The 16,910-nt window shown below is 46.5% G+C and overlaps 5 non-coding genes across 5 annotated transcripts; all 5 read left to right on the forward strand.

Annotated features, from left to right (window-relative positions):
• The first annotated feature begins 4,164 nt into the window (after positions 1 to 4,164).
• On the forward strand, positions 4,165 to 4,237 carry Trnak-cuu (transfer RNA lysine (anticodon CUU)). The gene has a single exon. It is a non-coding gene; the product is annotated as a tRNA-Lys (tRNA).
• A 6,945-nt stretch (positions 4,238 to 11,182) lies between these two features.
• Positions 11,183 to 11,255, forward strand: Trnak-cuu (transfer RNA lysine (anticodon CUU)). The gene has a single exon. It is a non-coding gene; the product is annotated as a tRNA-Lys (tRNA).
• A 1,456-nt stretch (positions 11,256 to 12,711) lies between these two features.
• Trnak-cuu (transfer RNA lysine (anticodon CUU)) lies at positions 12,712 to 12,784 on the forward strand. Its single transcript has one exon. It is a non-coding gene; the product is annotated as a tRNA-Lys (tRNA).
• Positions 12,785 to 14,234: 1,450 nt separating this feature from the next.
• Trnak-cuu (transfer RNA lysine (anticodon CUU)) lies at positions 14,235 to 14,307 on the forward strand. The gene has a single exon. It is a non-coding gene; the product is annotated as a tRNA-Lys (tRNA).
• A 1,444-nt stretch (positions 14,308 to 15,751) lies between these two features.
• Positions 15,752 to 15,824, forward strand: Trnak-cuu (transfer RNA lysine (anticodon CUU)). The gene has a single exon. It is a non-coding gene; the product is annotated as a tRNA-Lys (tRNA).
• Positions 15,825 to 16,910: the final 1,086 nt, after the last annotated feature.

Genomic DNA, 16,910 nt, shown 5'->3' on the forward strand with positions numbered 1-16,910 from the left:
TATGACGCGGCGGGTCCTTCTCCTATGCGGATCCATGATGTTCGTCGTATTAAAGCCAAGCTCTTGACCCTCAAACGACGACAGTTGGATGGTCTGCGAGTAAAGTCGAAACCTCACTCTCTTGTTGAAGGTGAACTGACTTCTTTGTACCACCTGCTGCGGCATCAGACTCGACGTCGTCGCTCCTTCATCTCTTCTCTTATGGTGGATGATGGACGACAGCTTATTGCACACGAGGAAATGACTCGTGCTCTTCATCAGTATTACGCTAGTCTCTATTCTGCCGATGATTCTGGTGCGTCACTTTCTGATGATGTCCTTGAGGATCTTCCTGCGACAATCACGCCTGACGCGAACGGCGACTTTCTCCGGGAGTTGCAGGTAGATGATGTTTTTGATTTTATTGCTCACTCTCCGTCTGGTAAATCGCCGGGTCCAGACGGCCTGCCTAAAGAATTTTATCTCCGTTTTTGGCCTCTTCTGGGTGGCACTTTTACGCAGATTTTAAATGAGATTGTCAGGGGGATGGATGTGCCTGCCGATTTTAAAGTAGGGAAAATTGTTTTAATTCCGAAGTCCACTGGTCGTTTATCTACTGCCAGTCTTCGTCCGCTCACATTGCTGAACTTTGATTACAAGACAGCTACTAGAGCACTCAATAGTCGATTGTCTTCACTGCTTCGGCGTGTGATTGATGCACATCAATGTTGTTTTCCTGGTAGATCTATTCTGACCCCAGTAGCCGAATATCGGGATGTTGTCTCGGTTGCGGCGGTTACAAACGTTCATTGTGCCTTTGCTTTCCTCGATTTTTATAAGGCTTTTGACCACGTCAGTCATGTGTTTTTAGATCATGTTTTAGATACAATAGGTTTTAACGCTTCATCACGTGGTGTTCTTGGTAATTTGTATAGGGGAGTAACTGCTCGGGTGTCAGTCAATGGGCAGCTGACGCCGCCCTTTGCTATCCGCCGAGGGGTACCTCAGGGTAGTCCGCTCTCTATGTCGCTATTCATATTGTCCCTGGAACCGCTGCTTCGGACTCTTGCTTTCAAGCTTCAGGGTATGACCCTCTCTGGTGGGAAGCTCACTGTTAAGGCGTACGCGGACGATGTCGTTGTTCTCCTCTGTCAACGTGATGATATCACATTGTTGAAAGGGGCAGTCGATGCATACTGTTGTGTCTCAGGAGCGCGTCTTAATCAGGGTAAGTGTAAGTTCCTTGATATTCGAGGGTTTCGCCATGCTGATGTTCCTTGGGCCACTTTTGTCGATCGCCATACGTCATTGGGGATTACCATTGATCGGTGTCCTATCAAAATGGCAGCTCTTAATTGGAAATCTGTCACCGAGAAGATACAGGGGGCTCTGATGGTCCATGAGCAGCGCTCTGCTACCATTTTGCAAAAAATCAGAATTTTAGACACATACGTGTTATGTAAAGCCTATTATGTTGCTCAGCTGTTCCCCCTTCCCATTATGGTGGCGAAACGGTTGCGCCAATTGTCTAGCAGGTTTATATGGAAGGGTCATCTATTCAAGTTGCGTTACGAGGTTATGACGAAACCGCGTATCTCCGGAGGCTTGGGCCTCACTGACATTAGTCGCAAGGCATCTGCCTTGTACGTCTGCCGTACGACTGTAATTGTTACGCAAGAAGTGACTTCAATTATATCCAGACTTTTTACTGGTCTGCGTCCGAAGAGCCTTGCTCCACCTGTCGACGTCGGTCGCCTCAATTTTAAGTTGAAACACGTCCGGGAATTTTATATTGCGGTTAGTTACCTCGGTGACGTCTTCTTGCGACGACCGGTGCCAACGACCAAGAGCTTGATTGCCCGTTGGGAGGGGCTGGCCGGTCCCAATCCAATCGAACTGGCGTCTCCATCAGTGTCCTGGAAGAACGTCTGGAAGAATGTTAGTCTGCCGATCCACACTATGGCTGTGACGTCCACGTGGTGTAGGGTAGTTAATGGTTTGGTCCCCACCAACGTACGACTGCACCGTATTGGTCTTTCTGACACGGACAACTGCACTCGGTGTGGTCTCCTGGACACACTTGAGCATCGATTCACCTGCAGTGGGCACCTGGCTAATTGGACTTGGCTCAGGAAACAACTAACTTTTGTCACTAGGACTGCCGAAACCGCTTATACCATTGACATCATCGTACGGCCCGATTCTTCCTTTTATCCGCGAACGAAGCTCAATACCGTTATGTTGTTGCTTGGACACTTCGTACATTTTGTTATTAGTTGTCATGAAGAGGATGAACACCTAACGTTTCGACAGTACATTCTTACTGCTTACTGGAACCGATTGCGCATGCCAGGACTCCGTGAAGATTTTGGAAATATGCTTAGCCTGACATTTGAAAGGGAGGGTGTTGGCTAAGGTCGCCTGTGTTAGCCGATTTCCTATATACTGTTTCTGGATTGGCCACCTTTCTGTAAACTACTTTTCTAAACCTGGACTGAAGTTTTCGTGGATATTTAGGACGAACAAGAAAAACAAACGTGAGACCACGAACCGAGACAGTAGGGGAAAGTACGACGCCGTAGTACAGGTGCCATTCGGAAGCAGGACGGTGGAGTCATCGTGGCCAGGCCTCGGGTTTCGACCCCTGCCCGCTTTCTTTCCGCAGGCCTGAATCCGAGTGTCACCCCTAAATTTTAAACTATGGCATATCAAGTAATACAAAAAAAAAATAAAGGAAAAATAAAATGAAACAACAAGAAAAAGATGGTAAAGGTGAAGCAAAATTTAAAAAAAAAATGGATGAGGCGTCGGACTTCGGATCTGAAGATTAGAGGTTCGAATGCTGTCACGCTCGTGTTTTTCCAGTTCTGAAAAAGAAACATAACGTTTTAATGTATCAAAAAAAAAAAAAAAAGTGGTAGAGAACTGATCTAGTAAACCAGGGGTCGTAAGTTCAATCCTCAGAGGAGGAAGACAAATTTTGGAAATCAGTTTCGCGTCGTGGCCGTATAGCAAACAGTATCTGTGATGACGAACAATTAGCGACAGGCGTTTTATTCAGAATTACTCTCAGATGTGATTAAGGCGAATAGCCCTGATAAAGCATTTGCCAAAGCGGTACAGCATAAGGTGGGTTCCATCCTCAAAGGAGGAAGTCGAATTTTGGAAATCAGTTGCGCGTCGTGGCCGTATAGCAAACAGTATCAGTGATGACGAACAATTAGCGACATGCCTTTTATTAAGAATTACTCTCAGATGTGATTGAGGCGAATGGCGCCGATAAAGCCTTTGCCAAAGCGGTACAGCATAAGGTTGGACGAGGCAGTCTGAATTACATTTTATAGATGTATTTCTCACATATGTCAGAGCCTCTCGCGGTCGTCGTCGTCGTCGTCGTCGTCGTCGCCGCCGCCGCTTCTGCAGAAGTAACAAATGGCCATCGTGGCAAATGCGGCGAGGCACGCCCTGCCTTCGATTCCGTTTGCACAAAGTGTGTGGTCTTGTTTCCCAGTCTATATTTGGTCGGTCACGTAAGAGGTTGAATGTAACGAATGGGTGGGAAAGAGCAAGGGCAGCGGCTGTGTAGAACGAAAACACAAATTATCAGGGGGTGTGAGCGTTTCGAGATGAGTCATATACAAGTTGCACTTGGTCGTCAGTGACTGTGTGGCCTAATGGATAAGGCGTCGGACTTCGGATCTATAGATTACAGGTTCGAATGCTGTCACGCTGGTGTTTTATCAGTTCTGAAAAAGAAACATACCGTTTTAATGTAGCATTTGAGCAGTACGAAACCGTCTGAATGTTGCTGTTGACCATTTTCTGCTTGGAGATGCTCTTGAGCTTGAAACACACACTACAAGACCGGTGTTAACTAGCGAAATGGTCGGCAGAGTGCCGTCACCGCGAGTTTCCACTGGCACTTGCACATCTAAAACAACGTCGGAAAGTAACTCGTTCGCCTTTTGAGTCACATCAAGTATGAGTGTTAATTTTGACGCCACTAGCTCTGCAGGTTGTCATGCAATTCATTTACCTCTCAGAAATGATTATGAAATAAAAGTGAAGTACGTGACGAGTGTGACGTTAGGAAAACATTAGGCAGCATGGAGAGATTCTGTATGGGACCACCCAACCCAAACGAGTACTGTGTGACAAGCTACCTGGCAAGTATTAACCGAAGCAGCCGGGGTAGCTCAGTCGGTAGAGCATGAGACTCTTATTCTCAGGGTCGTGGGTTCGAGCCCCACGGTGGGCGGAACGGAATTTTGTTCCGCTGCAGATGTAAATTACCGTTTTTCTGATTAACGTGATGTAATGGAAATAGCAACTTTAAACTTTGCCCACGTCTCTGTCAGTCGCAAGGAAACTGTATTTGAAGGTGAAGGTGATTTTGTAGACATGTGTGAAAGACATGTTCTGAAATGCAAGTGTTGTTGTTTGGAGAGCACACCGGTTATGTGTCAGATGTGTAGCCAAGCAGTAATGGGTCGCCATAGCTGCAAATATTAGTCGGTAATATGAAGTGTTGTCAGCTGAAGTCTGATGATCCAGACGACCGTAAGGACGAAGTACACAAAAGTACCGCTAGGCCGCGCCTCTTTACCTCAGTGGTAGAGCACTGGACTAGTAAACCAAAGGTCGTGACTTCCATCCTCAAAGGAGGAAGTCGAATTTTGGAAATCAGTTGCGCGTCGTGGCCATATAGCAAACAGTATCCGTGATGACGAACAATTAGCGACATGCCTTTTATTAAGAATTACTCTCAGATGTGATTAAGGCGAATGGCGCAGATAAAGCCTTTGCCAAAGCGGTACAGCATAAGGTGGGACGAGGCAGTCTGAATTAGATTCTATAGATGTATTTCTCACATATGTCAGAGCCTCTCGCGGTCGTCGTCGTCGTCGTCGTCGTCGCCTCCGCCGCTTCTGCAGAAGTAGCAAATGGCCATCGTGGCAAATGCGGCGAGGCACGCCCTTGCCTTCGATTCCGTATGCACAAAGTGTGTGGTCTTGTTTCCCAGTCTATCTTTGGTCGGTCACGTAAGAGGTTGAATGTAACGAATGGGTGGGAAAGAGCAAGGGCAGCGGCTGTGTAGAACGAAAACACAAATTATCAGGGGTGTGAGCGTTTCAAGATGAGTCATATACAAGTTGCACTTGGTCGTCAGTGACTGTGTGGCCTAATGGATACAGTCTGCCTGCGGCAGCGGTGGTGAGCGGACCTCCAGGGCCAGCGCGCTGTGGCAGGAAGTGTTTACGTCAGGCGGTGAGTCGCGTGCTTACAGCGTCTGCTTATTAGTATTCGTTCCGTTCTGTAGGATCTGATATGGAATTATGAATATGACTAACAGGAAAGATACCTTGAAGTTTACCTTTGATAGGAACTTTTCGAAACCAAATTCGTTTGAAGTTGAAGCATGGTTAGAGGAAACAGCTAAGATTACTTTTGATGACATTGTAGGGATAAATTTCTCTATCGTGACTAGTGTTGTTTATGTGAAATTAACGTCCTCTGAAATGTGTGATAGAATTGTGGAGTCCAGTGGAGGTGTACTAAAGTTTAAACATAGAGATGGTACCGTCAGTGACGTCAGCATTACGCATGCTGGACTGGGCATCCGAACGGCACGTATTTTCGAACTCCCGTTTGAAATATCAGCCGCGCAAATAAATTCTGCATTAACACCTTACGGGAGGGTCATTAACAATTTTGCGGAGCGTTGGTCCAAAGCCCACAAATTTCCGGTGCTTAATGGCGTCAGGCAGGTTAAGATCGATCTACAGAAGCACATACCTTCATATATTTACGTAGGTGGACATCGCGGAATTGTCATATATGATGGGCAGCCAAAAACGTGTGCCGGCTGTGGTGCGCCCGGCCACGTGCGCTCTGAATGTATACAAAGACGCGTGACGCAGATACCTGTCGGTGAAGCCGCTAGCCCCCCTGTGACGACGGCACTGCCACTGACATACGCTGACGCGGCTTCTGGTATTCCACCCGCGACCCCGCCTGTAGATGCCCCTCGTTTGAATGATGTTTTGGCCGATAACGTCAAAGAACCGAGTGCTGACGCGGCACCGCCGCTACCACACTCAGAGATGGAGGTAACGACGGATGACTCCCCAGTGGTTGATGCCACTGGTACTGAGGATGAAGCAGACGCTGTGTTTCCGGCGGATCTACCCCAGAGTCAACAGTCCACTTCGGATGTTGATGATACCGCGAACCCTAACAGGAAGCTTTCCAAAAGAAGCGGAGACTTGCACATCAAGGAGCCACTCAGCTCGCCCCACAGCTCCGCGAAAAAGCGAAACGAATAAGCAGCCAAATGAGTCAGAACACTTCTGAACCCTCTAAAGTTGGTCTCCCTGCGTCTGGTCGAATGGACATTGATCCTGTAGTGTCTCCCCCTGTGAATCCACGACGGGTGGAAGATAGTGATACCTCGAGTAGAGTCGTTTTACCGGATACCCACGCTCAAGGAAACGCAGGATCGCTTTTGTCAGAGGCCACTCTCACTGGGAATTGGGCACAGGAAATGGAAGTATTGGATGCGAGCAATGATGCGGCTGTCATGCGGACCATTGAGACGGAATCTTCGGCACCCCCCACAGAGCAGCATACACCAACCGTACCGGGAACTACAGGCACTCCGACTGACGCGCTTGGTCTCAATTTCGTAAGCCATCCTTCTAAGACTGTTTAATTAATAGTATGTGCCTTCTCCCATGAACGAGCCCCAAGCCTATAAAATTGCCACGTTAAACATCAATAAGATACAGTCGTACTGGCGGCTCCGTAATTTACAAGATTTTGTATACGCAGCGGATATCGATATTCTGTTACTTCAAGAAGTCGCTGCGATTGAACTTGACCGAATAACTGGTTATACTACTCTCTCCAATTCCGGGAGCGGTGCGAATTTAGGGACAGCGATTCTGTTAAAAGAAGGGATTGTAGCGACCGACGCAGAAAAACTGCCTGATCATAGAGGGATCGCTGTCACTTTCCATCGGACACGCATAATCAATGTTTACGCCCCGTCTGGCAGTAGCAATAGGCGTGCTAGGGCTGAGTTCTTCACAAGCGCCATAGTCCCACTTTTTAGGGGAACCTACGATCGTATAATTTTTGCGGGTGACTTCAATTGTGTCTTAAGTCCAAAAGACCAGACGCCTAATTTTAACAAATCTGGAGAACTAGAACGTATCGTCCAAGAAATGAACCTCATTGACACATGGGAGCATACGCACGGAGCGACACCTGGGTTCACTCGTGTCACGAACCACTCTGCAAGCCGGCTAGACAGAATCTATGTATCGGCGTGTATGAAGACTCAAGTCCTCCATTCGGAAGTTTGGCCCACAATTTTTTCCGATCATGCCGCATATATTTGTACTGTTAACATGGTCAAGCAAGGCACATTTCGCGGCAGAGGTTTCTGGAAACTTAACAATGCTCTCTTTAACGATGTTGACTGTCACCGTGTCTTTAACGAAACATGGGGGGCATGTGAACGACGGGTTGCACAGTATGCCTCCGTTACTGAATGGTGGATAACACATGCCAAACCAACTTTATCAAAAATGTTTAAACGCTACGCTCGGGACAAATCCTGGTGGCAACGGCAAACGTCTGAGTTTTATTTTACTTGTCTCAGGGAGCTCTACCAGTCCGATGTGACTGTACCTGAAAATTTTATGCAGATTAAAAAAATTAAGGCAAAATTATTAAAACTTCAGAGGCAGCAGGCAGAAGGCTTTCAAATAAGGTCGAGGCCCCAGAATGTGATAGACGACGAAATGACATCCATGTTTCACGTCATTCGTGAAAATAAGAGGTGGCGGCGGAGATTAATAACTCGTCTTCAGTTGAGTGAAGGCGTTGCGCTCACGCGGCAACAAGACATACAGAACGCACTTCACAATCACCTGGCAGATCTGCTGGCAACGACACATACCGACGATGGAACTCACGATGAATTACTCAATAACTTGCAAAGGACTTTGGGTGCTGCTGAAGTCGAAACTCTCATGCGAGAAATTGATGAAGACGAATTGGATTCAGCGCTATCACGAAGTCCGAAAAATAAATCGCCGGGACCCGACGGTCTCACTGCCGAATTTTATCTTACTTTCTGCGACAAATTAAAGCCCAAGTTGTTGAGTATGTTTAATGAAATTTTACGGTCTGATTTTAATGTTCCTCAGGCTCTCGTGGAAGGCATCGTGGTTTTAATCCCTAAACGCCCAATGTGCAGTTCTGTTGACGATTTTCGGCCGCTTACTTTACTGAACAGTGACTACAAAATTTTAGCACGTATTATTTCTAATAGATTGAAAATGTTGATGAATACTGTCATTGGTCAGTACCAGACCAGTGTAGGTGTCGGTAGGACGATCTTCCAAAATTTGTCTCAATACAGGGACGTCATAGCCATTGCAGATGCGTGCAAGATACGGTGTGCGCTAGTTTCCCTTGACTTTTCAAAGGCATTCGACAGAGTAAACCATCAGTTTCTCATCCGGACGATGCATGCCGTGGGATTTCCACTACGTTTTATCAATCTTATACATGAGCTCCTTCGTAAAGGAGTAACTCGACTCATGGTGAATGGCCAGCTGAGCGCATCGATTAGTATTACTAATTCAGTGCGACAGGGATGCCCTATGTCAAGGGCCTTGTTTGCCATTGCCATTGAGCCTTTGCTTGTCACCTTGACACCGCGTCTACAAGGATTAACCATCCACGGCATTAAGATTGTTTGTACTGCATATGCGGATGACGTCGGATTTTTGGTCATGGACGAAGGTGAAGTCGAGGAAGCCCTTCAGATCGTCAAAAACTACGAACTTGTAGCGGGTGCGAAGTTGAATGCCAGGAAATCTGGCATTATGAACATAGGACGCGGCATTTCGCTGCACCATCACGGTCAGTTGCAACTACTTTCTAAAATGAAATGCCTTGGTATTGAGTACAGGAGAAACATACAGCACACAATTGCGGTGAACTATAGGAATCTCCTGGCAAGTATGCGTGCTTGCATGCAGACCCACTACCTAAGGAGCCTTGATGAACTGCAGAAAGTCACCTTCGCTAATGTCTACCTCACCTCAAAGATTAACTACGTTGCACAAGTACTGCCCATGCCACAGGAGACAGCGAAGCGTATGATGTCCGCTCTAGGCCATTTTGTAACACGTGGACACATTTTTAAAGTCAAGTACGATACGCTCACTCTCTCCACGACCGATGGAGGCTTAAATTTAACAGATGTTCGTTCCAAGTCACGAGCTTTGTACGTATGCACCACCTACAAACGGTGGAGGTCGTTACCGAAGTCTAACGGCTCACTTGTTAACCGAAATAGCGCCGGCCTGCCTGCAGCCTCCCGTCTCTGTTCAACATATTCCGCCTGCGCTGACTCACTTTAAGAGCTTTTTCATTGAGTTCAGTTACGTACGGTCAACTCTCCCAGAAAATGAGCTTTCCGTGGTGAAGTTAGTTTATAATAAACTACTGGCAACCAAGAACAGGAACAACATCGAATACAAATACCCCAATCATCGCTGGCCAGTGATATGGAAAAACATACATAGCCGTGATCTACCAACGTCAGTGAAAGCCTCTTGGTACAGGGTCGTGAACCGTAAAATAAGTACCAATTCACGACTTCACGCTCTACATTTGGCTGACTCACCTTTGTGCCTTACGTGCAACTTGCCTGATACTGATGAACATCGTTTTCTGTGCACCACTGTCCAAGCAGTTTGGCCATGCATTCGCCGAAAACTGGCTACGATTATGAGGACTTCCCAGCTTTGTATTAAACCTGAAGATTTCCTGTATCCGGATTCAGTGCCGTACCCGAACACCAAACGGAACTCTGTCAATTGGTTGAAGGGTCATTATGTTCATTATTTACAGACGCAAGAACCCAAGAGAGAGGCGGCGTTCTGTCTTTACCTGGCATTACAGTTTCACATACTTTCACGGACGAGACATTACAGGAAACGATATGCGAATTTTTTAGAAGTCGTTCTTCGATGAAAGAAGAATTTTTTTTCTTTCCTTCATTCTACATTGCGTTTTTTTTTCTTTTCTTCTTCAAATGTCACAGTGACGTATACTGAACAGTGTTACGACAAGGACTATATTATTTTCTTCTGTTTTTCTAGAGGACCAGAGTTCCTTGTTTCATTTTCTATTAACAAAAAAAAATAAATAAATAAATAAATAAATAAATAAATTATTATAAAAATGAACAATTATAAAAGTTGATAAAAAAACCAACAACACGACGAAAGCACTAAAAAGAACAACAAACAACAGAAAGAGTGTTGCAGACCAGAAGTAGGGGATTGCTGCCTGGGGTGAAGTACGGTGGGGACTTCGTGGGCATTCTCGCCGCTACGGTAGCCGTGAAGGCCCAGGACAAATCTCTGAAAATGGAATACAACACACGCACAAAAAGAAAAAAAAAAAAAAGAAAATCTACTTTGTCACCATTGCGGGACTATGCATTATGTTTAGAAGTATGTTTGGTTTAAAAATTGGAATAGTTCAGAAGAATAAGTAATTCAGAAATCATGGCAGACGAAGCCGACGCCGACGAAGGCGATTTATGGCGAGCGCAAGGCGGGGCTGAAGGGGAGAAAAGAGGAGCTTAAAAAAAAAATTAAAAAAAATGGATAAGGCGTCGGACTTCGGAATTGAAGATTACATGTTCGAATGCTGTCACGCTCGTGTTTTATCTGTTCTGAAAAAGAAACATACCGTTTTAACGTAGTTTTGAGCAGTACGAAACCGTCTGAATGTTGCTGTTGACCATTTTCTGCTTGGAGATGCTCTTGAGCTTGAAACACACACTACAAGACCGGTGTTAACTAGCGAAATGGTCGGCAGAGTGCCGTCACCCCGAGTTTCCACTGGCACTTGCACATCTAAAACAACGTCGGAAAGTAACTCGTTCGCCTTTTGAGTCACATCAAGTATGAGTGTTAATTTTGACGCCACTAGCTCTGCAGGTTGTCATGCAATTCCTTTACCTCTCAGAAATGATTATGAAATAAAAGTGAAGTACGTGACGAGTGTGACGTTAGGAAAACATTAGGCAGCATGGAGAGATTCTGTATGGGACCACCCAACCCAAACGAGTACTGTGTGACGTGCTGCCCGGCAAATATTCACCGAAGCAGCCCGGCTAGCTCAGTCGGTAGAGCATGAGACTCTTAATCTCAGGGTCGTGGGTTCGAGCCCCACGGTGGGCGGAATGGAATTTTGTTCCGCTGCAGATGTAAATTACCGTTTTTCTGATTAACGTGATGTAATGGAAATAGCAACTTCAAACTTTGCCTACGTCTCTGTCAGTCGTAAAGAAACTGTATTTGAAGGTGAAGGTGATTTTGTAGACATGTGTGAAAGACATGTTCTGAAATGCAAGTGTTGTTGTTTGGAGAGCACATCGGTTATGTGTCAGATGTGTGGCCAAGCAGTAATGGGTCGCCATAGCTGCAAATATTAGGCGGTAATATGAAGTGTTGTCAGCTGAAGTCTGATGATCCAGACGACCGTAAGGACGAAGTACGCAAAAGTACCGCTAGGCCGCGCCTCTTTAGCGCAGTGGTAGAGCACTGGACTAGTAAACCAAGGGTCGTGAGTTCCATCCTCAAAAGAGGAGGCCGTATTTCGGAAATCAATTACGCGTCGTGGCCGTATAGCAAACAGTATCTGTGATGACGAACAATTAGCGACATGCCTTTTACTAAGGATTACTCTCAGATGTGATTAAGGCGAATGGCGCAGGTAAAGCCTTTGCCAAAGCGGTACAGCATAAGGTGGGACGAGGCAGTCTGAATTACATTTTATAGATGTATTTCTCACATATGTCAGAGCCTCTCGCGGTCGTCGTCGTCGTCGTCGTCGTCGTCGTCGTCGTCGTCGTCGTCGCCGCCGCTTCTGCAGAAGTAGCAAATGGCCATCGTGGCAAATGTGGCGAGGCACGCCCTGCCTTCGATTCCGTATGCACAAAGTGTGTGGTCTTGTTTCCCAGTCTATCTTTGGTCGGTCACGTAAGAGGTTGAAAGTAACGAATAGGTGGGAAAGAGCAAGGGCAGCGGATGTGTAGAACGAAAACACAAATTATCAGGGGGTGTGAGCGTTTCGAGATGAGTCATATACAAGTTGCACTTGGTCGTCAGTGACTGTGTGGCCTAATAGATAAGGCGTCGGGCTTCGGATCTGAAGATTACGGGTTCGAATGCTGTCACGCTCGTGTTTTATCAGTTCTGAAAAAGAAACATACCGTTTTAATGTAGCATTTGAGCAGTACGAAACCGTCTGAATGTTGCTGTTGACCATTTTCTGCTTGGAGATGCTCTTGAACTTGAAACACACACTACAAGACCGGTGTTAACTTGCGAAATGGTCGGCAGAGTGCCGTCACCCCGAGTTTCCACTGGCACTTGCACATCTAAAACAACGTCGGAAAGTAACTCGTTCGCCTTTTGAGTCACATCAAGTATGAGTGTTAATTTTGACGCCACTAGCTCTGCAGGTTGTCATGCAATTCCTTTACCTCTCAGAAATGATTATGAAATAAAAGTGAAGTACGTGACGAGTGTGACGTTAGGAAAACATTAGGCAGCATGGAGAGATTCTGTATGGGACCACCCAACCCAAACGAGTACTGTGTGACGTGCTACCCGGCAAGTATTCACTGAAGCAGCCGGGCTAGCTCAGTCGGTAGAGCATGAGACTCTTAATCTCAGGGTCGTGGGTTCGAGCCCCACGCTGGGCGGAACGGAATTTTGTTCCGCTGCAGATGTAAATTACCGTTTTTCTGATTAACGTGATGTAATGGAAATAGCAACTTCAAACTTTGCCTACGTCTCTGTCAGTCGCAATGAAACTGTATTTGAAGGTGAAGGTGATTTTGTAGACATGTGTGAAAGACATGTTCTGAAATGCAAGTGTTGTTGTTTGGAGAGCACATCGGTTATGTGTCAGATGTGTGGCCAAGCAGTAATGGGTCGCCATAGCTGCAAATATTAGTCGGTAATATGAAGTGTTGTCAGCTGAAGTCTGATGATCCAGACGACCGTAAGGACGAAGTACGCAAAAGCACCGCTAGGCCGCGCCTCTTTAGCGCAGTGGTAGAGCACTGGACTAGTAAACCAAGGGTCGTGAGTTCCATCCTCAAAAGAGGAGGCCGTATTTTGGAAATCAATTACGCGTCGTGGCCGTATAGCAAACAGTATCTGTGATGACGAACAATTAGCGACATGCCTTTTACTAAGGATTACTCTCAGATGTGATTAAGGCGAATGGCGCAGATAAAGCCTTTGCCAAAGCGGTACAGCATAAGGTGGGACGAGGCAGTCTGAATTACATTTTATAGATGTATTTCTCACATATGTCAGAGCCTCTCGCGGTCGTCGTCGTCGTCGTCGTCGTCGTCGTCGTCGTCGTCGCCGCCGCTTCTGCAGAAGTAGCAAATGGCCATCGTGGCAAATGTGGCGAGGCACGCCCTGCCTTCGATTCCGTATGCACAAAGTGTGTGGTCTTGTTTCCCAGTCTATCTTTGGTCGGTCACGTAAGAGGTTGAAAGTAACGAATAGGTGGGAAAGAGCAAGGGCAGCGGATGTGTAGAACGAAAACACAAATTATCAGGGGGTGTGAGCGTTTCGAGATGAGTCATATACAAGTTGCACTTGGTCGTCAGTGACTGTGTGGCCTAATAGATAAGGCGTCGGGCTTCGGATCTGAAGATTACGGGTTCGAATGCTGTCACGCTCGTGTTTTATCAGTTCTGAAAAAGAAACATACCGTTTTAATGTAGCATTTGAGCAGTACGAAACCGTCTGAATGTTGCTGTTGACCATTTTCTGCTTGGAGATGCTCTTGAACTTGAAACACACACTACAAGACCGGTGTTAACTTGCGAAATGGTCGGCAGAGTGCCGTCACCCCGAGTTTCCACTGGCACTTGCACATCTAAAACAACGTCGGAAAGTAACTCGTTCGCCTTTTGAGTCACATCAAGTATGAGTGTTAATTTTGACGCCACTAGCTCTGCAGGTTGTCATGCAATTCCTTTACCTCTCAGAAATGATTATGAAATAAAAGTGAAGTACGTGACGAGTGTGACGTTAGGAAAACATTAGGCAGCATGGAGAGATTCTGTATGGGACCACCCAACCCAAACGAGTACTGTGTGACGTGCTACCCGGCAAGTATTCACTGAAGCAGCCGGGCTAGCTCAGTCGGTAGAGCATGAGACTCTTAATCTCAGGGTCGTGGGTTCGAGCCCCACGCTGGGCGGAACGGAATTTTGTTCCGCTGCAGATGTAAATTACCGTTTTTCTGATTAACGTGATGTAATGGAAATAGCAACTTCAAACTTTGCCTACGTCTCTGTCAGTCGCAATGAAACTGTATTTGAAGGTGAAGGTGATTTTGTAGACATGTGTGAAAGACATGTTCTGAAATGCAAGTGTTGTTGTTTGGAGAGCACATCGGTTATGTGTCAGATGTGTGGCCAAGCAGTAATGGGTCGCCATAGCTGCAAATATTAGTCGGTAATATGAAGTGTTGTCAGCTGAAGTCTGATGATCCAGACGACCGTAAGGACGAAGTACGCAAAAGCACCGCTAGGCCGCGCCTCTTTAGCGCAGTGGTAGAGCACTGGACTAGTAAACCAAGGGTCGTGAGTTCCATCCTCAAAAGAGGAGGCCGTATTTTGGAAATCAATTACGCGTCGTGGCCGTATAGCAAACAGTATCTGTGATGACGAACAATTAGCGACATGCCTTTTACTAAGGATTACTCTCAGATGTGATTAAGGCGAATGGCGCAGATAAAGCCTTTGCCAAAGCGGTACAGCATAAGGTGGGACGAGGCAGTCTGAATTACATTTTATAGATGTATTTCTCACATATGTCAGAGCCTCTCGCGGTCGTCGTCGTCGTCGTCGTCGTCGTCGTCGTCGCCGCCGCTTCTGCAGAAGTAGCAAATGGCCATCGTGGCAAATGTGGCGAGGCACGCCCTGCCTTCGATTCCGTATGCACAAAGTGTGTGGTCTTGTTTCCCAGTCTATCTTTGGTCGGTCACGTAAGAGGTTGAAAGTAACGAATAGGTGGGAAAGAGCAAGGGCAGCGGATGTGTAGAACGAAAACACAAATTATCAGGGGGTGTGAGCGTTTCGAGATGAGTCATATACAAGTTGCACTTGGTCGTCAGTGACTGTGTGGCCTAATAGATAAGGCGTCGGGCTTCGGATCTGAAGATTACGGGTTCGAATGCTGTCACGCTCGTGTTTTATCAGTTCTGAAAAAGAAACATACCGTTTTAATGTAGCATTTGAGCAGTACGAAACCGTCTGAATGTTGCTGTTGACCATTTTCTGCTTGGAGATGCTCTTGAACTTGAAACACACACTACAAGACCGGTGTTAACTTGCGAAATGGTCGGCAGAGTGCCGTCACCCCGAGTTTCCACTGGCACTTGCACATCTAAAACAACGTCGGAAAGTAACTCGTTCGCCTTTTGAGTCACATCAAGTATGAGTGTTAATTTTGACGCCACTAGCTCTGCAGGTTGTCATGCAATTCCTTTACCTCTCAGAAATGATTATGAAATAAAAGTGAAGTACGTGACGAGTGTGACGTTAGGAAAACATTAGGCAGCATGGAGAGATTCTGTATGGGACCACCCAACCCAAACGAGTACTGTGTGACGTGCTACCCGGCAAGTATTCACTGAAGCAGCCGGGCTAGCTCAGTCGGTAGAGCATGAGACTCTTAATCTCAGGGTCGTGGGTTCGAGCCCCACGCTGGGCGGAACGGAATTTTGTTCCGCTGCAGATGTAAATTACCGTTTTTCTGATTAACGTGATGTAATGGAAATAGCAACTTCAAACTTTGCCTACGTCTCTGTCAGTCGCAATGAAACTGTATTTGAAGGTGAAGGTGATTTTGTAGACATGTGTGAAAGACATGTTCTGAAATGCAAGTGTTGTTGTTTGGAGAGCACATCGGTTATGTGTCAGATGTGTGGCCAAGCAGTAATGGGTCGCCATAGCTGCAAATATTAGTCGGTAATATGAAGTGTTGTCAGCTGAAGTCTGATGATCCAGACGACCGTAAGGACGAAGTACGCAAAAGCACCGCTAGGCCGCGCCTCTTTAGCGCAGTGGTAGAGCACTGGACTAGTAAACCAAGGGTCGTGAGTTCCATCCTCAAAAGAGGAGGCCGTATTTTGGAAATCAATTACGCGTCGTGGCCGTATAGCAAACAGTATCTGTGATGACGAACAATTAGCGACATGCCTTTTACTAAGGATTACTCTCAGATGTGATTAAGGCGAATGGCGCAGATAAAGCCTTTGCCAAAGCGGTACAGCATAAGGTGGGACGAGGCAGTCTGAATTACATTTTATAGATGTATTTCTCACATATGTCAGAGCCTCTCGCGGTCGTCGTCGTCGTCGTCGTCGTCGCCGCTTCTGCAGAAGTAGCAAATGGCCATCGTGGCAAATGCGGCGAGGCACGCCCTGCCTTCGATTCCGTATGCACAAAGTGTGTGGTCTTGTTTCCCAGTCTATCTTTGGTCGGTCACGTAAGAGGTTGAATGTAACGAATGGGTGGGAAAGAGCAAGGGCAGCGGATGTGTAGAACGAAAACACAAATTATCAGGGGTGTGAGCGTTTCGAGATGAGTCATATACAAGTTGCACTTGGTCGTCAGTGACTGTGTGGCCTAATGGATAAGGCGTCGGGCTTCGGATCTGAAGATTACGGGTTCGAATGCTGCCACGCTCGTGTTTTATCAGTTCTGAAAAAGAAACATACCGTTTTAATGTAGCATTTGAGCAGTACGAAACCGTCTGAATGTTGCTGTTGACCATTTTCTGCTTGGAGATGCTCTT

This window comes from Schistocerca gregaria, unplaced genomic scaffold (genome assembly GCF_023897955.1).
Source record: "Schistocerca gregaria isolate iqSchGreg1 unplaced genomic scaffold, iqSchGreg1.2 ptg000066l, whole genome shotgun sequence".
NCBI classification, from domain to species: domain Eukaryota; kingdom Metazoa; phylum Arthropoda; class Insecta; order Orthoptera; family Acrididae; genus Schistocerca; species Schistocerca gregaria.